Source organism: Ovis aries, chromosome 9 (assembly GCF_016772045.2).
Source record: "Ovis aries strain OAR_USU_Benz2616 breed Rambouillet chromosome 9, ARS-UI_Ramb_v3.0, whole genome shotgun sequence".
NCBI lineage: Eukaryota > Metazoa > Chordata > Mammalia > Artiodactyla > Bovidae > Ovis > Ovis aries.
The window spans coordinates 74,808,781-74,834,979 of NC_056062.1; the positions used below are offsets into that span (position 1 = coordinate 74,808,781).

A 26,199-nucleotide genomic window follows, 5' to 3' on the forward strand; every position below is an offset into this window, starting at 1 on the left:
CCAGTCCTGAAGGCCCTGAAGGTACCAGGCAATGGGGATGACTCAAACTAGGGAAAGTGTCTGGAAACACCCACAAAGGCTCATCTGTGGACACTATCCTGGGGCAAGAGAGACTTTCCTGGCATTTGGAGCCTCAGAACTTTAGCTTTGGAAAATCTAAGTCATCCAGACTGCTTCCTACCCAGCAGGGAATCTCTGCTGGAGCACCCCAGGCAGATAAGGATGGAAGGGCTGGGGGGCTTGTATAAGTGATGGAGTGCTCCCTCACTGGGTGAGTGCTCCCTCATCAGGGGTCCTATGGCCAGCCGTATTGGTCCCCATCATTTATCTCCCTCTTCCTCCCCACCTCCACAAGGGGCTTTGACAAATATCTTCCTGCTAAGTCAGAGAAAGGATATGGAGGAGGAGGATGTTGATAAGTTACTCTTACAACTGCTCCCAACGGGGGTGAACTCAGGTCCAAGCAGCTGCAGCACAGAGGATATTCTTGGTTAGCAGGATCTGAAAGAGCATCTCATGAGGTGTTTTCCTTTTTTCCCCAGCAAATATGACCAGGCATTACTGAGAAGGAGTCATGAGAATTTGGGGGCTTCCTAGGTGATGCTAGTGGTAAAGAACCTGCCTGCCTTTCAGGAGACATAAGAGATGTGGGTTTGATCCCTGGGTTGGGAAGATCCCTTGGAGGAGGGCACGGCAACCTACTCCAGTATTCTTATCTGAAGAACCCCAAGAACAGAGGAGCCTGGCGGGGTATAATCCATGGGGTTGCAAACAGTCAGACACGACTGAAGTGATTTAGCACACACATACGTGAATGAAGTTCCTCATTCATATTTAAGGAGGGGATAGGGATCTTTGTGACCATCATCCTGGTTTGTCTGGGATATGGGACTTTGGTGGTACCAAAACTGGGGCAGGAGATGCAGGTTGGAAATGAGGTGGAAATGCCAAGTGCCCATGGCAGTCCATCCAATTTGTCCAGTTTAAGTGATGCAGCTAGACTCAGTGGGGTGCAAACCTGTATGTCAGCCCCTGGTCTTGAAGGTGGTATTGTTGTTTAGTAGCTAAGTCATGTCTGACTCTTGCCACTCCATGGACTGCAGCTCACCAGGCTCCTCTGTCCATGGGATTTTCCAGGCAAAAATACTGGAGTGGGTTGTCATTTCCTTCTCCAGGGGATCTTCATGAACTAGGGATTGAACCTGGGTCTCCTGCATTGGCAGGCAGATTCTTTACCACTGAGCCACCAGAGAAGCCCAGCTTTGAAGGTAGAGTCATATGATGAGTCTGGATTCTCCATGACAACTAGAGTCTATAACTCCTTTCTCCCACCCTCTCAGATCTCCAATTGTGCCTTCTCCCCCTGCTCACCTCCAGCCTCCTGGATTCACCAAACAAAAACTGGTAACTACAATTTGGCTTGTTCTTGAAGACAGAGACCAAAAAGCTTCCTTGAACTCCACACTGGAATCATTCAAACACGAAAGGGTATGTCTGTGTCCTCCTGGAAACAGAAGGACTTGCTTCTGCTGCAGATGGTGGCCTGATGACTTCGGGGGTGGGGGTGAGAATTTTCATGTCCCTACCACCACCATAGCTGCCTACCTCTTAATAGAGACTTACTTGAATAATATTTCACAGGTAAAGAGTGCTCAAGTTGTGGGGCTATTCATCCCCATTTTACAGATAGGGAGACTGAGGAATGGGGAGTTCACACAGCAAGTGACAGAACTAGGGTTGCAACCAGGTGGCCAGCCTCCTCTCTGTCTTCAAGTCTAACAACTCTTGAGAAGAAAATTTCTCTTTATGCTCACCTGAAAGATGAAGGAGGAATTAGATTTGAACACTGGGACTTCTGGGCCGCCTGCTTCTGTCGTTATCCACACGCCTACAGCTTGATTCGCTGCACATGTTGCTGTTCAAATGGAGTAACGTGCTTTTCTGCTCTGGGCCCCCCCCCCCCCCCCCCCGTGTCCCCCCTGCAGAGGTCAGGCTGCTTCACACTGGCCTTGGCCTCCGTAGTGATCACGTCCCGACTCTCCCCTCAACCACAGGGGTTCTCCTGTCTCCTAAAGTAATGTTTCTTACTGAGAATTCTTTCCTTCCCATAGCATGGGTGGCTTGTTTTGTGGAGAGGCAAGAACTTCCGTTTTCAATTATTACCAAAGAAGATGTAATCAGAACAAAACACTCCCACAGAAGACTCTCAAGTCTTCCTGCCTGGGTTCATGGTCCAGGGGGTAGACTGTCTGCCTCCAGCAGTGCGTGTGTGCTAAGTCGCTTCTGCTGCTGCTGCTGCTGCTAAGTCGCTTCAGTAGTGTCCGACTCTGTGCGACCCCATAGACAGCAGCCCACCAGGCTTCCCCGACCCTGGGATTCTCCAGGCAAGAACACTGCAGTGGGTTGTCATTTCCTTCTCCAACGCCTGAAAGTAAAAAGTGAAAGTAAAGTCGCTCAGTCGTGTCTGACTCTTTGCGACCCCATGGACTGCAGCCCACCAGCCTCCTCTGTCCATGGATTTTCCAGGCGAGAGTACTGGAGAGGGGTGCCATTGCCTTCTCCGCTTCAATTGTGTCCAATTTTTTGCAACTCTATGGACTTCAGCCCGCCATGCCCCTCTGTCCATGGGATTCTCCAGGCAAGAATATTGGAGTGGGTTGCCACTTCCTCCTCCAGGGGATCTTCCCCACTCAGGGATCAAACCAGCATCTCCTGTATCTCCTGCACAGCAGGTGGATTCTTTACTGCTGAGCCATCAGGGAAGCCTCCAGCAGGTGTTGCTCTTAACCCCAGAATGTGAAATGTGAAGCCCTCTTGCTTCATGTTCTGTCTGACGCAGCTTTCCAGGGAACCGAGATACATTCAGATTCCCCAAGTCTTTCTCAAGTCCCTGCAGAAGCCCAGCAGAAAGAGGTCAGTGCAGGGCTCTCAAAGCAAAAGCTAGAGACAAGCCACACCTAGAGTCCCTTCAAGCTGTGGGACAGGAGGCCCAGGAGGAGGGGAACGGAAGAGGGGAGGGAGAGAGGGAATATAGTACCATCTTCCTGCTTTTGTTCAGTGGCTCTCAAACTTCTTGCCCTCAGGACCACCTTACACTCTGAAAGTGGGGATTCCAAAGAGCTTTTGGTCATGTGGGTTTTATCTATGAAGACTGAGCCTTATTAGAAATTAAAACAGACATTTACAGAATATGTAAGCATTTAAAAATAACAATAGTAGGACTTCCCTGGTGGTCCAATGCTTACAAATCTGCCTGTCAATGTAGGGGACATGGATTCAGCCCCTGGTCCAGAAAGATCTCACCTGCCTTGGGGCAACTGGGCCCAGCCACCACAACTACTAAGCCCACATGCTCTAGAGCCTGCGCTCCGCAAGAGAAGTTATGGTAATGAGAAGCCCAGGCACCAAATTGAAGTATAGGCCCCTCTTGCTGCAACTGGAGAAAAGTCTGTGCAAACAGCAACAAAGACCCAGGACGGCCAAAAGTTAAAAATCCAGTTGTGAATAAAGTGTGTGTGCATGCTTGTGGGTGTGTAAAATAAGGAAGAGAGAAATTGATTGGTTGTAAGTGATATTTTTAAAGAACCTATGCAGCAATGCCCTGGCTTCCGCTAATTTGGAACCCCTTCAAGGGATTTAGCTGGGCCTGGACCAGCTCGTGGACTGGAATGGTGAGTCCAGCTGGGCTCCATTTGCTTCTGGAGAAAGAACTAGAGGAGGAGGGGGTATAAAGCTCAGATTGGAGGCAGGCCTGGACTTCAAGTGCAGCCTGGTGCCTGTGGCCTGATTCTATTCTCAGCCTCTCTTACATCCAGCCCTTCCACTGCATGGACCTGTACTGGAGTCTGAAGTTGGTCAGGATGTATGACATCAAGAAAAGAACCCAAAACGGAGCTCTTTTCTTTGGATACTCTATAAAACGAGGGGTTCGGAGCAGCAGTGATGGCTACACATCCAGGTGGTAGTCTAGGTGCTGGTCACATATTTGTCCACTTGATCCTGTCGCTCAGTCCTTTGAGGTCGGGGCTAACATTGTCACTTTTTCACAGGAGGGGAGACTACGGCCAAGAGCAGCCAAGTCACTTTTTTACGGCTGCCCAGTTGGCAAGCCCCGGAGGCCAAAGGTGTGCTAGTGATGACCCAGAGCTCCAGGTAGAGCCACCACGCAGCACTGCCAGGCCGTGGGCCCCTCCCCAAGCCCGCCTAACCCTTCCAGGTGGGGGAAATTATATTCTTAAAGGCTGGTGCAGGAACTTGTCTTGGAGACAAATATCTCTTTGTGCCAAGAGAGTAGGTGAAGGGGAGAGGGAGAAACCCAGAAGAGTGAACCCTCAGGGGCTGGAGCCAGGGCAGCGAGATGCTCATGTCCTGTGCCTTAGAGACCTACAAACAGGCCTGGTGAGTTGCCACCAGGTGACTCCACGTGTCACCAGCACCTCCATCGAGAAACAGAACCTTCTGAGTACCCCCCTTCATGCCTCCTTCTGGCTTTAACAACCCCTCCTGCTCTCAAGCAGCCAGAACTCATTTTGCCTGGTTTTGTATAAATGGAAATATAAAAAATCCATCTACTCTCTGGTGTCTCACTTCTCCCAGTCAGCATAAGAGCTGTGAGTTTCATTGTTGCCTGTTATTTGTATTTCACTCCTTTCTGCTGTAGGGTGTTCTCTTGTATAAATACACCACAACCTACATATGCTTTCTATGAGCTTGGACATTTGTAGACAGACATTTGGGCATTTTTTCATTTGAGGCTGTTGTTGGGACTATGGCCATAGGGTCATTCTCCTACACATCTTGGTGAATATTCATAGCATGTCTGTGGGATGGAATTGCTGGGTCAGGGTATAGTATGCAAGTTTCAGCTGGGCTAGACATTGCTGAACAGTTTTGCAAAGCCTGTGTACCTGGGTACAATCACTAGTGGGTTATTTTTAAGATGCAGGGAAGTCCAATCTCCTTATGAGTTTATGCTGCTGTGATAAGGGCTTCCCAGGTGATGCCAGTGGAAAAGAAGCCACCTGCAAATGCAGGAGGCATGCGAGTTCAATCCCTGGGTCAGGAAGATCCCCTGGAGGAGGGCATGGCAACCCACTCCAGTATTCTTGCCTGGAGAATCCCATGGACAGCGGAGCCTGGCGGGCTACAGTCCATGGGTCACAAAGAGTCAGACGTGACTGAAGCAACTTAGCACACACACATGCGGCCATGATATAAACCTCTCTCGGCCCCCTACGTGTTTAGTAATGCCTAGCACATCTCACTGATCACTAATATGAATGGCAGGTCTTTTTGTTTTTAATAAAAATCAGAGTGAGCTGAGGTTCATGGCAGGGCCAAGAATGTGTGAAACAGAAAATGGCATGTGTGAGATGGTGAGGGACCCACACGCTGAGCTGACTGTCACATCAGAAGCTTTGGCCCCGAGGTAACGGTGAGAGTGCCAGCCTCCCCTGGGGACCTTGGAGAGTGCCTCGGGCTTGCACAGAGGGGTCCAGGCTGTGAGTCGCCAGGGCCAGAGGAACCCTAGCTGACTTTCAGATCATGAAGAAGACAAGATCACACAGTCTCCCCTCTGTGACCTGAAGCAGGGGATGACTTCTATGTGTCAAAGTTTCCAGAACACAGAGCAAAGCTCTGTCCCCTTCCAGGCTTCAGTACACTAACACAGGTGCCCACAGCCAACCAGGACGAGGTCCCTGCAGGACTAAGCAGAAGGACCCAGGAGCAGTGTCCTTCCAGGAAACTGCAAGAGGCAGCACCAGTGAGGAAGCCCCAGGACACGGCACCCTTGGAAATGATGCCAGAGTCCTCAAGATAGAACAGCCCTGGGGAAGCGGACTTCTGGGCCACAAGACCAGGACCCTCCATAGAATGAGCTGGAATGGGATGTGGACAGAGTGGTGGGACTCCCAGCGGGGCCAGAGAGGGCTGTTGTGAGCTTCTAGAGACACTTGTGCAAAGCTCCCAGAAAAAAGTTGAGAAACACCAGGCAGAAGGCTGGGTGCTCAGCCACGGTGGGTGCCAGCCAAGAACATGTGGTTTGTTACTGTTTAAGTGGTGCCTCTGGGTGGCCGGGAAACTGGGGTACAGTCAATACCAGCAATGCCTGAATTTATGTTTCTCTTTTTTTATCCCATGTACTCCTAGTTTTGCAAACAAATATTTATCTCTTACATAAATCAATCTGGAGTGTTGTTTTCCCGATGTTTGTCAGAGTTCAGTCCCCAAACCCTGGCCTTTACCGCGGTCCTCGCTACGTTCCCCTGCCAACAGCAGCGCGGTTCACCACTGGAGGCAGCAAAACAGGAAGGAGCGGGGTCAGAGGCTGCAAAGCCCCCTCGGACTTTCCTACATGCTCTGCTGGTACCGGCAGGGGCCCTGTCGTCTCCGTTGGGGTCTTTCCTGTAGCTCTTCTGCCCTTTCCTTGTGTATTCCAACTGACTCCCAGGCTGGCCTCTCCAGGCTCTTCTTTTCTTGAATTGCTTGCCTTCAGCGACCTTCACCTCAGCACCCTCCCCCTAGGCCATAGGTCCCTTCAGCCTCCATCATCTCCCAGAAGTGCTTCACTCTCGACTCGATGCTGGAAGTTCTACTCTCTCTGGTCATGGTCTCTCACCCCGCAAGGTTCTTGTTCTCTTAATCACTGAAGATTTAAAAAAACTCACCGAGGACTCTAGCCTCTTAACAAGCTCCCCAGCCCTCACGTCACCTTCTCCCAGTCTATGAGTTTTCTCTTGCCGCCTCTCCACCAAGCAGGACTCATCAGAGTGGGGGCTGGGGAGGTGGTGGGAGGAGAAGTTTCCAAGAAGGGAGCCCTGCCTGAAGACAGCAGAACACACCTCGCCCTTTCTGCCTCAGTGCCTTTGCACAGCTGCTTGCTCTGTGTCGCCCACACTTAACTCCTCTCCACTCAGCTAACCCTACTCAGTGGTTCAGATCTCAGCTCAAATAGCTCTTCCCCAGGGTCAGCCCACTCTGTCCTCTCATGGCCGGCCCTTGTCTCAAGGAGGCATGACAGCTGTTGTGGCTTGCGTGTGTGTGCAGGGACCAGGCTGCCACGTGCACTGCCCCACCCATGCCACTAGCACAGTGCCTGTCGCACTGATGGATGAGCAGGCTGATGGGAGAACAGGCAGGAGGCAGCCGACGGTGCAGACGCCAAGGGTGGTGTGGGACAGCCGAGGTGAGCTGTCTGTCAGTGTCAAAAAGGAAGACTCATGCTCGGGGAGCGCTGACCAGAGGCACCTCAAGCCACAGCACCCAGTGTGACTGTACTTGGACACTGCACCTTTAAGGAAGTAATTAAGGTCAAATGAGGTCATACTGCTACTGCTGCCAAGTCACTTCAGTCGTGTCTGACTCTGTGCGACCCCATAGACGGCAGCCCACCAGGCTTCCCTGTCCCTGGGATTCTCCAGGCAAGAACGCTGGAGTGGGTTGCCATTTCCTTCTCCAATGCGTGAAAGTGAAAAGTGAAAGGGAAGTCGCTCAGTCGTGTCCTACCCTCAGTGACCCCATGGACTGAAGCCTTCCAGGCTCCTCCACCCATGAGATTTTCCAGGCAAGAGTACTGGAGTGGGGTGCCACTGCCTTCTCCGAGGTCATACTAGTAAGCTCTAATTCAGCCTGACTGGTGTCCTTATAAGAAGAGGAAGGGATGCCAGGGACGGGCAGGCACAGAGGAAAGGCCACGTGGGGACGCAGTGATAAGGCAGCCACCTGCAAGCCAGGGACAGCAGCCTCAGCAGAAACCAACCCTGCTGACACCTTGCCTTTGGACTTCTGGTCTCCAGGACTATAAGAAAAAAATGTCTGTTGGTTCAGCCACCCAGTCTGTGGTATTTTGTGATGGTGGCCTGAGCAGACTCAGTGCCACAGTTATGGTCCAACCATTAGAGTAACTTGCCTGCAGTGATATGGCGGTAGTCCTAACAACTGGCCCTCCAGGGACAAATGACCCGATTTGTAGAATCTGCCAGTTACCGCAGTGCCAATCCTGCCCTTGCCGATTTCAGGCTGCCGGTGTCACGTCACTGACATCAAGTTGGGAAGAGATGTGCACGCACGGCTTGAGCCCGCCAGTGCCCTGGGGCTGGCTCCAGCGCATCGCTGTTTGTCAGCCAATCCCTCCGGCAAATATTTATAGCCGCTCATTGTACGGCAGGATCTTGCCTTTTTTTTTTTTTTTCCTTTAGTAAACTAGGATATTAGTAGCTTTCCTTTACTCCCATCCCAAACATAACACACAAGGGCACCCACATGCTCCAGGCTTGCCTTCTTACAACAGGAGTGGCTTGAAAATAAAGCAATCCTTGCATTCAGCCAACAAAAGTCCATCTAGTCAGCTTTGGTTTTTCCAGCGGTCATGTATGGATGTGAGAGTTGGACTATAAAGAAAGCTGAGTGCCGAAGATTTGATGCTTTTGAACTGTGGTGTTGGAGAAGACTCTTGAGAGTCCCTTGGACTGCAAGGAGATCCAATTAGTCCTTCCTAAAGGAAATCAGTCCTGAATATTCATTGGAAGGACTGATGCTGAAGCTAAAACTCCAATACTTTAGCCCCCTGATGCGAAGAGCTGACTCATTTGAAAAGACCCTGATGCTGGGAAAGATTGAAGGCAGGAGGAGAAGGGGACGACAGAGGATGAGATGTTGGATGGCATCACTGACTCAGTGGACCTGGGTTTGAGTGGATTCCGGGAGTTGGTGATGGACAGGGAGGCCTGGCGTGCTGCAGTCCATGGGGTCGCAAAGAGTCAGACATGACAGAGCGACTGAACTGAACTGCATTCAGCTGTCCTTTACCCCTTGTCTTTCATGCTGGATCTGCCCAACACATTGGTGGAACATGGGAACAGAGCAGAGCTGTGCGCTGTTGGCTGCTTTTGTTTCAGGACCAACCAACTCTGAGGACCACAAACACAAAAGATATTTCCCATCGGATCTGGGATCTGCCTTGTTCTCTCCTCCCACCCCACCTCATTCTTTCTTCACGCATGCAAATGAGGTAATTCCCAGAAACCTCTGCTTTCTTTCCTATTATTTACCTAGCACATTTGCACCTACCTGGGAAAATATGTGCTAATTTTACATCCATCATGGGTTTCACACCTCTCTCCAGAGCAGGTTTTAAGAGGTACTTGAAATGCATAACTGAGTATCATGGTTCCTGAGACACAAATTTGAATGATTAATTGGATCGTTTCCACTCCAGTTCATGTTGTGCAGGCTCTGTCATCCTAAGCTCTTCCCCCTAATATTGCAGAATGTGCTTGTCCAGTCGGGCTCCCAGCTACAGCTCCATTTCCTTTTTCATGAGCCCTGTCTGTAGTGGGTGATTATGAACAGAAATCGAAGAGAAAGAACCCCTTCCCCCACCTGAAGTTCTTCGTTCCTGTTTCCACTGCCTGTCCTCACTTCCTTAGGGAACGGGGCTCTGCCTTAGGTGGGCTGCTGGCTCCTTGACAAGGGACCTTGCGCTTGCTAGAGCGTTGCTTGCGGCTCCCGGCATAGTACCCGGTGATGTCCGCATGCCTGGTGGGGAGAAGCCCGCCCTCAACCACACAGTGTTGATCTGCCTGTCTCCATCCCACAGCGATTCCAGCGTGGTGACATTTGTGGCAGATACTGCTGAATTTGTTTCGGGAAGGTCTCCTTTGAATTTGAGGACCATCCCGAGGTGTGTTGGAATGGGTTCCTGCCAGCAGAGAAGAGCCAGCTGCATGTATCTCTTCTCAGTTTCATGCTCGGTGACATCAGGTTAGTAGCTTGCAAAAGGCCATGGAAGGAGGATTTACTCCAGGGAAATCAGTCAACGGTACGTATCATGGCTTTTTCTTTCTTTTCTCCCTGTAAGCACCCACTTACAACACACCACTGGAAATACTCCTTTAAAAGAAAGAAAGAAATCCCTCACAGGAGCCAGCAGCCCGTGCAGTTAAAATCTTCATCCCACCCTCCCTATCATTTTGCAAGCTCCCGCTGCTAAACGGGAGCAAAACAAATTACACAACCTCTTTTAATGGGCTGTCTTTCTTTATAGTCCTCATCACCTGCCTTCCCCCTGTCAGGAGAATCTGGTAGAATTTAGGGGTGCAAGATCCTGGTTCCCCTGCCATCTGATGTCTAGTTTCTTTTCTTTACATTGACTTCTCTGTAGGTTTATTTCTAATAATTTCATGATCCAACAAGCAGTGCTCTCTGTTCTCAGTGGTTCCTGATTCTCCAGGAAGGATGGCCATGAATAGAGATTTCAGGGCCCAGCCTCCAAGACACTCTCCCTCAATGGCTCAGGGCCGGGCTCCAGAAATCCGTATTTTTAATAAGTTCTCTGGATGACCCTGGGTTGAGTTGACACTTGGGAACCCCTACTGGGCTTCCCTGGAGGCTCATTGGTAAAGAATCCACCTGCCAATGCAGGAGACGTGAGTTCAAATCTGTGGGTTGGAAAAGATCCCCTGGAGGAGGAAATGGCAACCCTCCCCAGTATTCTTGCCTGGAGAATCCCAAGGACAGAGGAACCTGGCAGGCTACAGTCCATGAGGGTTGCAGAGTCCAGGACGACTTAGCAACTGAGCCCCCACATACAAAAACGTTAGCAGGTATGCTGGGCTCCTCAGCAGCTCCTGAGACCAGAGCAGGACTCACTCAGCCAGTTCTGTTTCCCAGGTTGACAGGCAGGTCTGGCCTGCTATCCTCCCATCCACACAACAGAGGGAGTCTTAGTGACTTTCCTGATTACCGAGGGACACGAAGGCTGGCTCTGAGGTACAAGATGGGGTGAACCGATGAACTGTGCCTCGTGAAAAGCTTAATTGCACATTATTTTCTAATTTGTCATCCAAATGGAGCACAGAGGGTGTCAGGTGAGCACATCGCTCTCCAAGTGACTCACTGTACCCCAACCCAGCACTGATGATAAGTGGGTGTCCCCTCCCTCCCCGTGTTTCTCCAACCCCCGCCTCCCTAGGGACTCCCAAACTGCAGGATGCAAATGAATCACCCGGGAGCTTGTTAAAAGCCGGATCATGGGCCCCTGCCCAGGTTCCTGTTTCAGGAAGGCCAGGGTGGACCTGGGAATCCCCTTGTTTAACAAGCTCCCCAGGTGAATTTATTTGACACGCAGCTCATTTTATTTAAACCGTAAAGGTTTTCGGGAAATGTCGGCTCTTAAGGGTATTATCTTCCCTTAAGGAATTCCTCTGGAGTAACAATGAATCAGCTTTTTCTTTAAAGCCCTTTTAAAAAATAAATACTGTGTTTCAGAAATCCAACCATGCATTTCAGCCGGGGCAAGCTGAGTACTGCTGGAGGCCATCTGGCCAGCCACACTTCCACTCGGAGAACTGGTCTCTGGTGAGTGAGAAGGGAGCACCCCCCAAGCGGGTGGGCTCCTCCCTCGAAGGGAGGAGGGCGGAGGGGACAGGCCGCCCTGGTTCTAACAGCTGGATGGAATGTCCCCCCACCAGGGTTAATCCAAGTGGTTTCTTTTTGTGAAGATAATCACCAAATTAAATGTTTTAATTACTGGAATTATATATGCATTTCTTCCGAGAAAAAAGCATCCTCTGGACACGGCATCCACTCCCCAGAGGGTCAAGGGGCTTTGCTTGGAGGGGAGGGGTGTGTGTGGAGGAGTCCATTTTAATTTCATTATAGAAGCAGCTTGAGAAATAAAGGCATAGATTGACATGTATTCCCAGCCAGCTGTGACTTAATGAGCTCAATTCAGAGCTTGGAAGCTGCTAGCCACATCCATATTAATATGTCTGTGGAAAAAAACAACAACAGAGAAAGTGACAAACTGCTATTCCTAGTATTGGAAATGAATTTTAAAAGACGGTTAAAATGGCTAACGCGGGTGAGCTTGACTCTGAGGCAGCCCAGCTGGCTGCCACCCCCACCCCCAGGCCTGTCAATAATACCCTCGCTGCAGAGGCAGACGTGGCCCTTGGAAGGAAGGCGCTGTTTCCAGCCCAGATCAGCAAACCCTGGGGCCTGGGGACAGGGTCTACGGCAGCCGCCCCACCCCCCCACACACACACACCCTCACCCGAGGCTTTTTATCTTGAATTGTTTGTTGCATAACCATTTAAGGCATCAGGATTACAGTCTTTGTGATCCTGGTTTCCCAGTCATGAGCACAGCAACATAATACAAATGTCTTGTTTGAACATTTTGAGATCCTAAAAATAAAAGGTGCTGGGTAAGCCTGCCGAGTTAATAAGCACAAGGGGAGAGGGAGGGTGTAGGTGGGGGAAGGCAAAGGAAATGCACCAGAGAAACCTCGGTTGGTGGATTTTGAAGTTCAACTGAAAAATAGCTACCTGGTTTGGTGAGAAGAGGGCCCCTGGGCTGCTGAACCATTCCTGCAGTACCACATGGGAGGAGGAAAGCCCCTTTTTCAGGTCTGGAGAAAGGGTGTGAGCACTCTCCTGGATAGGTTTTTGCATTCCCTTGAACTTGAACTCTGCTGAGTTTTTGGTGGTGGTGGATGTGTGTGTGCATGACAGGGGAACAGTCAAGATGCAAAGCATAGCCTTTCGAATCAGACAAATCCTGCCTCTCTCACTTACAAAAGATTCAACTGGACCATCAGTTTTCATTATTTTTTAATCTGAAAATGGGCTAAAATATTAATACCAATCCCATCGGGCGTTTTCGGATAATTAAATGAGAAAATACATGCTTAGACTCAATTTGGCAGAGGGTAAGCCCTGGATGATTCTTGCCACCATCTCTGACACACGTCTCAGTGGCATGGAGTTTCCAGGTTATTCTTCATTTAAAAACAGCTCTCAGTTACTCCCCTGGTGATGCAGTGGCTGTTTTCACTTTCGTCTCAGGTTCAAAGGATTTGTTAACAAAATAAGCCACTTGCTATATACAAATAAATAACAGATATTTATTAGAGAATTATCTAGCTTATGCTCAATATGCTAGCATTAAAAGAAAAGTAGAAAGAGCAGAGAATACATCACCAAATTGGGTTTATGACCAACATCCAGACTTAATCAGCGCTGGGAATCCCGTGTCACAGCTCATCTGGAGTCCCAATTGGGAAAGGGTCCCAGGCAGCACATCCGCTCCGCTGGTGAGACTTCACAGATTGCAGCTCAGGGGTTCCCATTTATAATCCCAGGATGGACGTAAACTGATATCATCATCAATCTGTGACCAAACTGCAAGCCTGTTTTCCTATTAATGCAGTCTGTCTTGTTGTGTAAAACTTGGAATGTAGTGAAGCCTGGGGCTTGGTTGGCTAGGCCCCCTCCAGGGGCTCAACAATCTTAAGATTTCTTCCCCATCTTATCTATGGTGCTGCAAGCCTTGCACTCACAGCAGGCAGTCACTCCCAGTCAGGACAGTGTCCGGGCAGGTTAGAAGCAAGGTCAGAGGCCTGCTGTGCTTTGTATCTGAAGCCTAAACAAGACTATTCATTTAATTTCCCTAACAGTGGCTAAGACTCCACATTCCCAATGCAGGGGGGTCTGGTTTCGGATCCGTGGTCCGGAACTAGATCTCACATGCTGTAACTAAAATTTAGTTCATATACCACAACTAAAGATTCTGCATGTGGCAACTGAGACCCAGCACAACCAAATAAATAAATATTAAAACAAAAAAATCTTACAGGGAAATCCCCTGGCAGTCCAGTGATTAAGATGCAAGCTTCCAGGGCAGGGGCCTGGGTTCAATCCTTGGTCAGGGAACTAAGATCCCGTACACTGTAGAACACAGTTAAAAAATAATAATAAGCTACTGTATGTGGTGATTATGAGGATTTTTTTAAAAAGCAACAACACCCCCCCTCCACATACACACATCTTTCAACACATGTTAAAGTGAAGTCGCTCAGTCGTGTCCGACTCTTTGCAACTCCATGGACTGTAACCTACCAGGTTCCACCATCCATGGGATTTTCCAGGTAAGAATATTGGAGTGGGTTGCTATTTCCTTCTCCAGGAGATCTTCCCAACCCAGGGACTGAACCCGGGTCTCCCACATGGTAGGCAGACGCTTTATCATCTGAGACGCCACATGTTAGGCACTTTGAAATCAGTGTTTCAACTCAGTGCCTAGTCAAAAATCTCAGACAGTTGTGACACCTTCGGGAAAAAGGACAAATATTTCACTTCTGCTTTCACACGATGTTCATGGTTAAATCAAGATAAAAGATGCAACCCAGTGAGTCATTCCTAAAACCAGGAGAGGGGACTGTCACCATACTCACTGACTAGATTCTAAGCCCACTGGGAATAAAACGGGAATGGAAGTGACGGAGTCACCAGCACGAACAGCAAACCCCACTTTCTCCAGTAGATCACAGCCAGAAACCCAGAGGAATCAAGTAGTCTATTGACTTCATCAGGCCTCAGGTTCCTCATCTGTGACATGGTCACAATAACACCTGGCTCACAAGAGGATAATGTAAATTTAACAGGTGGTGTCTGCAAACAGGTGGTGTTTGCGATGTGCTTGAGACGACACCATGAGCTAACAGCAGGCACCACACGCTTGCTCCTCCTCCAGCTAGGCGCAGGGACTCGGGTCCTTCCATAGCCCTTAGGCCTGTCCAGTCCCCTGGGGACACCCAGGTTCAGCAGTCATCCAAACCCTAGCACCATGGACTCGCTTAGTTGCCATCAGTTATCCATTATATCTTCCCCCCAAAATAGATTGAAGTTCTACCCCCAGTATTTCAGAATGTATTCTTAACTGGTGACAGGGTCTTTACAGTGGTAATCAAGTTAAAATGAGCTCATTAAGGTGGGGCCTAATCCAGTCGGAGTGGTGTCCTTATGCACACGGAAGTTTGGACACAGGGGGGATGTGAAAACACGTGTGAAGACGGAGGGCCGGAGCGATGCCTGTAAATCAAAGGTGACAGAGAGTGCTGGCAAGCCATCAGAAGCTAGGGTGAGAGGAGGAAGGATTCCCCACAGGTTTCAGAGGGAGCGTGGCCCGGGCAAATCTCGATTTCAGACTTCTGGCTTCCAGAACTGTGACAGGATAAATTTCAGTTGTTTTAAGCCATCTGGTGGGACTTCCCTGGTGGCTCAGATGGTAAAGCGTCTGCCTACAATGCAGGAGACCCAGGTTCGATCCCTGTGTTGGGAAGATCCTCTGGAGGAGGAAATGGCAACCCACTCCAGTACTCTTGCCTGGAGAATCCCGTGGACAGAGAAGCCTGGTGGGCTACAGTCCGTGGGATCACAAAGAGTTGGACATGACTGAGCGACTTTCACTCACTCACTCCACACAGTAGTGAGTTGATGATAATTGGCACTTTCAGATGGTAAATATACTGCGTTGTGCTCAGTTGTGTCCAACTCTTTGCAACCCTATGGACTCTAGCCCAACAGGAACCTCTGTCCATGGGATTTTTGGGGCAAGAATACTGGGTAGCCTTGTGGGTAGCCTTGCCTTCTTCCAGGGGATTGAACCTGCAGCTCCTGCATTACAGGCAGGTTCTTTACCACTGAGCCACAGGGGAAGCCCAAGACATACTGTATTTATATTCATTTTAATATTTATTTACTATTATTAATATTAAATACATTAAAATCTATTCATTTTAACATTCATTATAGTTTTGGATGCTACTTGATTGGCTTTTATACTGATGATAAGAAATACTGGCGGTGGGAAGAGAATGTTAGTGATTCCATTTTTAAGACAAACATTTTCTATTTTCTTTCAAGCTTTTAGATCAGTTTAATTGAAGGTTATCCCGGGGTTGCAAAGCAAGCAGTTAAAAGCTGTTAGTGCTTGCCATCACAAGTGTATGGGATTCAGGATTTTATTGAGTTCATGTAACAGAAATATAACTCAGGACAAACTTGATGCTGAGGCCAGGCTAAAGCTAATTTAAAAAACGGTTTTTTATTTATTTTTATTTTTGGCTGTCCTAGGTCTTCATTGCTATGCCTGGGCTTTCTCCAGTTGCAGCGACCAGGAGCTGCTCTCTAGTTGTGATGTGCAGGCTTCTTGCTGCGGTGGCTTCTCTTGTTGCAGGGGATGGGTTCCAGGGCACAGGGGCTTAGGAGTTGTGGTGCACAGGCTTAGCCTCCCTGAGACATGTGGAATCTGCCCAGACTAGAGATGGAAACTGTGTGTCCCCTGCATTGGTGGGTGGATTCTTAACCACTGGACCACCGGGGAAGTTCCCTAAATCTAACTTTAATTTGTATCTGAACAGCCTCATTTCCCTTGTGTGATTACCATTAAGTGGTAAATATTGCCACTTGAAATTATAAATTTATACAGATAAAAATGGACTTATACCTATTGGAATTCAGTGTAAAGTTGCTTCTGAAAACAGATAAAAGATTTGGACACCACCAGACCTGACCACAGATTGTTGCTAGATGAGTTGGACAGAGCTCATTTCCCACCCCTTCAGCTGCCCTGATCCTCTAACCTGTGAGCACGGATCAGTCTGGGGATGGTTACTTCCAATCAAGTGTGCAACCTGCTACAGAGCATCTCAAGAGGTGGGACGTCAGATGCTGTGTTGGAAGGAGACTCCACAGGCCACCATTCTGTCTGCTCCCCATAAACCTGCACAGGGCTTCTGAAAAGTCTGATTCAGCCTGCGGCAGATGAAAGTGACCTCCTGAAAATTCTGTGCTTTGATGTGGTTCCGAGGAAAACACAAGGACTTTTCTTATAGAAATCCTCAGTTTGATTGCAACTTTCCTCTCCTGATGAGAAAGACAATGAATTGCATAGAAGTGAGTCTGCTTTATGGAATGGAGACCTTTTATTAGTGATACAGGTATCAACTTGATTGGAGGATTAATTTTTCTTTATGGAACTGGTTTTTAAAATAGCTGATTTTCTTTATTACATGATTAATACATGTTCATTGCTGATAAATGAGAAAATGCAAGTAGCAAGAATTAGAAGTAAATGAAAATATTCATAATCTAAATACTTGGGGAAAACCACAGTTGACATTTTGGTATACATACTCTAAATCCAAAGTCAGCAAACTTTCTCTGTTAAGGATGAGATAGTAAATATTATAGGCTTTGCGGGCCAAGAGGTGGGCTTCCCAGATGGCTCAGCAGTAAAGAATTCGCCTGCCATGCAGGGGACTCAGATGTGGGTTCAATCCCTGGGTCGGGAAAATCCCCTGGAGGAGGAAGTGGCAAATCACTCTGGTATTCTTGACAGAAAAATCCTGTGGACAGAGGAGCCTGGTAAGGCTACAATCCAAAGGGTCTCCAAGAGTCAGACACAAATGAGCACAGCACAGGCCAAGAGGCTAAACTGAGAATATTATGTAGGCACTTATATTAGTACAACAGAGAATACCAATTGCCATAAAATTCTTACTGATAAAATTCAAAATATAGTAATACAATAATGATAAATGAGTTTAATTTTTTGTAATAAAGGTCTACTTACAGTAAGAATGGAATTTTGGGGGAAGGGAGGTGGGAGGGGGGTTCAAGATGGGGAATACGTGTATACCCATGGCAGATTCATGTTGATGTATGGCAAAACCCATACAATATTGTAAAGTAATTAGCATCCAATTAAAATAAATAAATTTATATTTAAAAGAAAAAATTCAATGAACTGTAAACTTAAAAAAAAAGAATGGAATTTTTTGGGGTGAGGATCACATTTTGCTGAATTGGGGTTCAAAGTTAGTGTTCCCACTAGTGGATGCTGAAATCTCTTGCAAACATTTATTGTTATTACTGATACGTAATGGAATTTCATGTATTTTATCTTGGAAAATGTCTTTTTACACAGCAAGGTGCTACCAAATACTGATATCAGTTTTCAACCATACAATTTTAATTGAGCATATTCATTGTTTGGAAGGCATTTTTAGGATTCTATTCCTTCTGTTTGTATTTGAATGGCTAAAATTTTCATTCAGGTTTTCCATGAAATGGTATAGAAAAACCTGAAAGAGTTTTTTGGTCAACCCAGTATTTGCCTTGGAGCATGTCATTGCTTCCCTAGTGGCTCGGACGGTAAAGAATCTGCCTGCAATTTGGGAGACCCAGGTTCGATCCCTGGGTTGGGAAGATCCCCTGGAGAAAGGAATGGCAACCCACTCCAGTATTCTTGCCTGGAAAATCCCATGGACAGAGGAGCTTGATGGGCCCCAATCTATGGGGTCGCAAAGAGTTGCGCACAACTGAGCAACTAACACACTCACCCTCATGTCTTTATAATGCAGATTAATCATGTCCAATTGAAGATAAAGTGGAAGCTCCTCAACTACAGATAAGTGGATTCTGAAATATGGAAATTCCCTTTATACTTGCATGGAACTTCAAAAAATACTGCTGAAACTATAGTATGAGCTGAGTATATAAATATACCCACTGAAAATTTGTGTGGGAATGGAGATCTCAATTATCATTTTAATTTTTAAAAGCACAGAAACTGTGTAAAGCAGTATGACATTACTTGTGATCCAAAGTAATGTTAGTTACCATCAAGATGATCTCATTGCAGTACATAAGTTTTGTACATAAACACTGTTTTGTCTCTTAATTTTAGATTGAATTCATTAAGCATTATCAAGTCTGCAATAGAAGTTAATTTTCAAAGCCATTCAGTGTTCAATAATCATGACTGCTTAATAAATAAATAAACAAATAAATGAAAATAATCAAGGGAAGTAGTTCTCAGAAACATTTCAATCTTAGGCTCAAGTTCAAAAGTTGCAATAAAACGTTACAACTGCTAAGCCACAGAACTGTGGTAATGGCTGTGAAATACAGGATATTTAGCTTCAATCTGTTACAAAAATTCACATAACCGACAATGGTTAAGTCCACAGCAATAAATAGCAGTATAGATTCAATAATACACAATAGATTGAAGTATTTTCTGCCAACTACTTTTGATACATAATGTGGTAAAGAACCATAGGTTTTTAATACCCTCCATTTTCACAAGCTTTGTAAAGTTTTCTGACTGATACTTTCTTTTTCTGCTCCACACATATATATTTTTTTAACCACCATCAGTTGTTTGGTAGTCAGTAGTAGTTAGTTAGAAGTTAAGAATTAGAGGTTAGAAAGAAACTGTAAAATACACTTTAAGTTCTATTTATGTAATCTTATTGAAATTGGCATCATTCTAAAACATACAGGCAAAGATGAAAAGATCTGACTACATAAAAAATTTAAGTTCCATTATATCAAAACACCAAAGTCACCTATAAAAAGTAAAAAACCTACTAAAATGTTTGGGGAACAAACCAACAGTTGGTATGCTTATGATATAAAGCACTCCACAAACCAAACAGAAAAAGATGTATCTTCCCTTTGGCAAAGGCAATTCTACTAAAGAAAACTAAACATGTAAAAAGTATTTGACCTCATAAGCAACAAGAGAAATATAGAAAGTGAAGCAACAATAAAATATTCTCCTACTCCCTAACTGCATGACTAACATAGTGAAAAAAGCAGTGTATTATTTTCCTATAACTGCTATAAAAAGTTATCACAAACTCAGTTATTCAGTGGACTGGAATCAAAGTGCTGGCAGGGCCATACTCACTCTGGAGACTCAAGGGACAATCCACTCCTTGCCTCTTTGAGCTTCTGATGGCCATTGGCATTCCTGTGGCCACATGACTCCCATCTCTGCTCTCTGTCAAATATCCCTCTGCTTTTATCTTATACAAACACTCATGGTGCCCAATTGGATAATTCAGAATAATCTCTCCATCTCCAGATCCTCAAGGTAATCATATATGCACATACCTTTCTTCTATATAAGGTAAAGACTTAAATGTTTCAGGGATTCGGACCTGATATTGTTTTGTTTGTTTTTAATTATTTGTTTTTCTATTTATTTATTTATGGGCTTTTATGGACCACAGCCTTGTCTAATTCAATGAAACTAAGCCATGCCATGTGGGGCCACCCAAGACGGACGGGTCATGGTGGAGAGGTCTGATAGAATGTGGTCCACTGGAGAAGGGAATGGCAAACCACTTCAGTATTCTTGCCTTGAGATCCCCATGAACAGTATGAAAAAGTAAAAAGATAGGACACTGAAAGATGAACTCCCTAGGTCACTAGGTACCCAATATGCTACTGGAGATCAGTGGAGAAATAACTCCAGAAAGAATGAAGGGATGGAGCCAAAGCAAAAACAATATCCAGTTGTGGATATGACTGGTGATAGAAGAAAGATTCGATGCTGTAAAGAGCAACATTGCATAGGAACCTAGAATGTTAGGGCCATGAATCAAGGCAAATTGGAAGTGGTCCAACAGATGACAAGAGTGAACGTCGACATTCTAGGAATCAGCGAACTAAAATGGACTGGAATGGGTGAATTTAACTCAGATGACCATTATATCTACTACTGTGGGCAGGAATCCCTTAGAAGAAATGGAGTAGCCATCATGGTCAACAGAAGAGTCTGAAATGCAGTACTTGGATGCAATCTCAAAAATGACAGAAGGATGTCTCTTCATTTCCAAGGCAAACCATTCAATATCACAGTAATCCAAGTCTAGGCCCCACCCAGTAATGCTGAAGAAGCTGAAGTTGAATGGTTCTGTGAAGACCTACAAGACCTTTTAGAACGAACATCCAAAAAAGATGTCCTTTTCATTATAGGGGACTGGAAGGCAAAAGTAGGAAGTCAAGAAACACCTGGAGTAACAGGCAAATTTGGCCTTGGAGTACAGAATGAAGCAGGGTAAAGGCTAATAGAGTTTTGCCAAGAGAACAAACTGGTCATAGCAAACACCCTCTTCCAACAACACAAGAGAAGACTCTACACATGGACATCACTAGATGGCCATCACCGAAATCAGCTTGATTATATTCTTTACAGCCAAAGATGGAGAAGCTCTATACAGTCAGCAAAAACAAGACCGGGAGCTGACTGTGGCTCAGATCATGAACTCCTTATTGCCAAATTCAGACTGAAATTGAAGAAAATGAGGAAAACCACTAGGCCATTCAGGTATGACCTAAATCAAATCCCTTATGATTATACAGTGGAAGTGAGAAATAGATTTAAGGGACTAGATCTGATAGACAGAGTGCCTGATGAACTATGGACAGAGGTTCCTGACATTGTACAGGAGATGGGGACCAAACCATCCCCAAGAAAAAGAAATGCAAAAAAGCAAAATGGCTGCCTGGGGAGGCCTTACAAATAGATATGAAAAGAAGAGAAGCAAAAAGCAAAGGAGAAAAGAAAGATATACCCATTTGAATGCAGAGTTCCAAAGAATAGCAAGGAGAGATAAGAAAGCCTTCTTCAGGTATCAATGCAAAGAAGTAGAGAAAAACAATAGAATGGGAAAGACTAGAGATCTCTTCAAGAAAATTAGAGATACCAAGGGAACATCTCATGCAAAGATGGGCTCGATAAAGGACAGAAATGGTATGGACCTAACAGAAGCAGAAGATATTAAGAAGAGGTGGCAAGAATACACAGAAGAACTATACAAAAAAGATCTTCAAGACCCAGATAATCATGATGATGTGATCACTCACCTAGAGCCAGACATTTGGAATGTGAAGTCAAGTGGGCCTTAGAAAGCATCACTATGAACAAAGCTAATGGACGTGATGGAATTCCAGTTGAACTATTTCAAATCCTAGAAGACGACGCTGTGAAAGTGCTGCACTCAATATGCCAGCAAATTTGGAAAACTCAGCAGTGGCCACAGGACTGGAAAAGGTTAGTTTTCATTCCAATCCCAAAAAAGGCAATGCCAAAGGATGCTCAAACTACCGCACAGTTGCACTCATCTCACATGCTAGTAAAGTAATGCTCAAAATTCTACAAGCCAGGCTTCAGCAGTACGTGAACCATGAACTTCCAGATGTTCAAGCTGGTTTTAGAAAAGGCAGAGGAACCAGAGATCAAATTGCCAACATCGGCTGGATCATGGAAAAAGCAAGAGAGTTCCAGAAAAACATCTATTTCTGCTTTATTGACTATGCCAAAGCCTTTGACTGTGTGGATCACAATGAACTGGATAATTCTGAAAGAGATGGGAATACCAGACCACCTAACCTGCCTCTTGAGAAACCTGTATGAAGGTCAGGAAGCAACAGTTAGAACTGGACATGGAACAACAGACTGGTTCCAAATAGGAAAAGGAGTTCATCAAGACTGTATATTGTCACCCTGCTTATTTAACTTCTATGCAGAGTACATGATGATAAACGCTGGGCTGGATGAAGCACAAGCTGGAATCAAGATTGCCAGGAATAATATCAATAACCTCAGATATGTAGATGACACCACCCTTATGGCAGAAAGTGAGGAAGAACTAAAAAGCCTCGTGATGAAAGTGAAAGAGGAGAGTGAAAAAGTTGGCTTAAAGCTCAACATTCAGAAAACGAAGATCATGGCATCCGGTCCCATCACTTCATGGGAAATAGATGGGGAAACAGTAGAAACAGTGTCAGACTTTATTTTTTGGGCTCCAAAATCACTGCAGATGGTGATTGCAGCCATGAAATTAAAAGACGCTTACTCCTTGGAAGGAAAGTTATGACCAACCTAAACAGCATATTAAAAAGCAGAAACGTTATTTGTCAACAAAGTTCCATCTAGTCAAGGCTATGGTTTTTCCAGTAGGCATGTATGGATGTGAGAGTTGGATTATAAAGAAAGCTGAGCGCCGAAGAATTGATGCTTTTGAACTGTGGTGTTGGAGAAGACTCTTGAGAGTCCCTTGGACTGCAAGGAGATCCAACCAGTCCGTCCTAAAGGAGATCAGTCCTGGGTGTTCATTGGAAGGACTGATGTTGAAGCTGAAACTCCAATACTTTGGCCACCTTATACAAAGAGCTGACTCATTTGAAAAGGCCCTGATGTTGGGAAAGATTGAGGGCAGTAGGAGAAGGGGACGACAGAGGATGAGATGGTTGGATGGCATCACTGACTCGATGGACACGAGTCTGAGTGAACTCCAGGAGTTGGTGATGGACAGGGAGGCCTGGCGTGCTACCGTTCATGGGGTCACAAAGAGTTGAACACAACTGAGTGACTGAACTGAACTGAACTGAATGGTAAAGAATCTGCCTGCCAATGCAGGAGATGTAAAAAACTCAGGTTTGATCCCTGGGTTAAGAAGATCCCCTGGAGGAGGGAATGGTAACCCACTCCAGTATTCTTGCCTGGAGAATTCCAGAGGAGACAGAGGAGCCTGGTGGGCTACATACAGTCCATGGGATTGCAAAGAGCTGGATGCAACTGAGCTACTGAGCCCAGAGATGTAAGGTAACACTAAGAAGTTTCAGGGATTTGGACCTGATATTGTTTTGTTGTTTGTTTTAAAATTATTTAGTCATTTATTTATTTATTTTAGTTGCACTGGGTCTTTTTTGCTGCATGAGGGCTTTCTCTGGTTGCAGCAAGCTGGGGCTACTCTACAGTGCACCGGGCTTCTCACTACAGTGGCTTCTGTTACCAAGTACGGGGCTCTAGACACGTGGGTCTAGGTGTCTTCAGAAGTTCCAGGGCTCTAGCTCAGTAGTTGAGGCGTGTGTGTTTAGTTGCTTTGCGGCATGTAGAATCTTCCCAGACCAGGGATTGAACCTGTGTCCCCTGCATTGGTAGGTGGATTACTATCCACCAGGGAAGTCCTTGGACTTCCCCTTATAAGTGGTAATTATTGTTGACAGCCCCCTACAAGTGGTAATGCCCAGTAGCTACAAGGGTATTATGGAGAAATAGGTGCTTTCTACACTGCTCAGTTCAGTTCAGTTCAGTTGCTCAGTTGTGTCCGACTCTTTGCAACCCCATGAATAGCAGCACACCAGGCCTCCCTGTCCATCACCAACTCCTGGAGTTCACTCAGACTCATGTCCATCGAGTCAGTGATGCCATCCAGCCATCTCATCCTCTGTCATCCCCTTCTTCTGCCCCCAATCCCTCCCCTCCAATGAGTCAACTCTTCGCATGAGGTGGCCAAAGTACTGGAGTTTCAGCTTCAACATCATTCCTTCCAAAGAAATCCCAGGGTTGATCTCCTTCAGAATGGACTGGTTGGATCTCTTTGCAGTCCAAGGGACTCTCAAGAGTCTTCTCCAACACCACAGTTCAAAAGCATCAATTCTTCGGTGCTCAGTCTTCTTCACAGTCCAACTCTTACATCCATACATGACTACTGGAGAAACCATAGCCTTGACTAGATGGACCTTAGTTGGCAAAGTAATGTCTCTGCTTTTGAATATGCTATCTAGGTTGCTCATAACTTTTCTTCCAAGGAGTAAGCGTTTTTTAATTTCATGGCTGCAGTCATCATCTGCAGTGATTTGGGAGCCCAAGAATATAAAGTCTCTCACTGTTTCCATTGTTTCCCCATCTATTTGCCACAAAGTGATGGGACTGGATGCCATGATCTTAGTTTTTGAACGTTGAGTTTTAAGCCAGCTTTTTTTTTTTTTTTCACTTTCCTCTTTCACTTTCATCAAGAGGCTCTTTAGTGGTCTGGGTACGAAATTGTTATCATATATTTCTTTATGGCATATTAACCTCGGTTTGCTTCTCCAGATCCACTATCTACTCTTGTCCATCCTTCTGTGTGACTTGTGTGGACTGGCCTCTGGCTAGGTGGTGCTAGTTAGAGTCATGGGAAGGAGTTGGGAAGAAAGTGAGGGTACTGTCTTTGGTTTCTGCGGCTGCCCGGGCTTGCTGTATCTCTGCACCAAGGCCGCACTCCCTATCACATGACCCTCCCCAAACACCCACCTCTGCAGGTTCTGGTAACTGATCCCTCCCCGCCCCCTCTGGCCTGGGGGTGGTAATATCCCCCAGCACTGCACCATCCCTGGCAGGTTTCACACATTTGTACGTCGTCATTTTATTAGAACTCCCTCAGTTACCAGTTTTGGCATGCCACCTGTTTCCTGTCAGGCCCTAACTGGTGCAGGTACTACATATCAAATCAGAGGTCTATTTAGGAGAAAGTGTATTAGCAGCATTATTTATTATAACAGAAACTCAGAACAGCCCAAAGAACCAAACTGGAGACTGGCTAAGCAAATTATGATGCCTCCACATAGCATGTAAAAGTATATAACAATCATATTATAAAAGAATATTAATGAGAAAATGGTCATTAGTATGTTCCCACAAAATTGTATATATAATAATGCCCCATTTCTGCAAAAAGAAAATTTTAATGGGAAAGATTAAAAGCATATATAATATTAAATTTTAGTAAAAACTATCAATATGTGTTTGTATATCTAATGTATAAAATGTGTTTTGTTGTGTAGCTTTTATATGTGTTGTTATATAATGCAATTATCTCACTATATATATCTGTATATATATATCTGTATATATATATTTATTCTGTGTGATGTCGCTTTTTGTAAATTATTTACATATCTACTCATACATGCTTTGTGTCATATATGTAGTATATAACATACACGTTACAGAGAGCATGTCTGTATATGCATGGAGGAAAGAATATCTCTTTTTCAGATGTTGGCTGAGATCATTCAGCCCTCTGAGCTTGAGACAGAACAGGCTGTATCCTCTAGTCCTGGTCTGTGAAAACGACAATGTACACTGTCCTGTAAAGACTGATTCCGATGCCCAGGAGCTCACAGCTGCCTGCGGCCTCTCTCTCAGCGCGCCCCGGCGCAGACGTGGGTTTCACTCATGTCCCTGAATTTCTCCAAAAAACTAGGCAAATGAGTGTGTGGCAGACTTTTCTTAAGATCCAGAGTGCTGCATGGCTAACTGTCCTACTGCAAGCATCTCGGGCACCTCCAGCCCAAGCTCTGACCGCGGAGGACCGCTCTTGGCCGTGGGCGTGGCTGTGGGCGTGGCCGCGGCCGTGGGCTGATCAGAGGGCGGCACCGGATCAGGGCCCGCCCCTCCTCTAGGCGCTTTTGGCTTCAATTTCCCCACCCTCTCCCTACCGTGTGCTCCCGACCCCAATATTACCAATTGAGACGCCTTGGTGACTCCGACAGACGTCAGTCTGGGACGGAAGATACCAACGAATCGTGACTCTGAACCGTGAGTCCCTCCCGACTGCCGGTCTCTAAGAGGAAGGAAGCAGTGAAGGATGCTGGCTCTCTGGGTAGGCAGGAAAAATCCCGCCCCGCCGCTTCACCTGCCAGCTCTGACCTTTGGGGCACTCGTCTCCACGTGCCTCATTTTCCTTATATACAAAATGGGGGTGGCGCTAACATTTAAGAGGGTCGCTGA

The 26,199-nt window shown here is 46.2% G+C and overlaps 1 long non-coding RNA gene and 1 other non-coding gene across 7 annotated transcripts in view; both read left to right on the forward strand.

Annotated features, from left to right (window-relative positions):
* Positions 1-17,583, forward strand: part of LOC121820353 (uncharacterized) — a 71,042-nt gene extending 53,459 nt beyond the window's left edge. For 2 of the 6 annotated variants that reach the window (XR_009595084.1, XR_006060864.2), the window contains exons 5-9: positions 1,341-1,488; positions 8,862-9,010; positions 9,599-9,762; positions 11,269-11,358; positions 15,918-17,583. This is a non-coding gene — a long non-coding RNA (uncharacterized LOC121820353). Of the gene's footprint in view, positions 1-1,340; positions 1,489-4,049; positions 9,011-9,598; positions 10,869-11,044; positions 11,108-11,268; positions 11,359-15,917 lie in introns of those variants that run through there. The other 4 variants (XR_009595083.1, XR_009595087.1, XR_009595085.1 and 1 more) reach the window with 4 other exon arrangements.
* Positions 15,052-15,124, forward strand: TRNAC-ACA (transfer RNA cysteine (anticodon ACA)). The gene has a single exon. It is a non-coding gene; the product is annotated as a tRNA-Cys (tRNA).
* Positions 17,584-26,199: the final 8,616 nt, after the last annotated feature.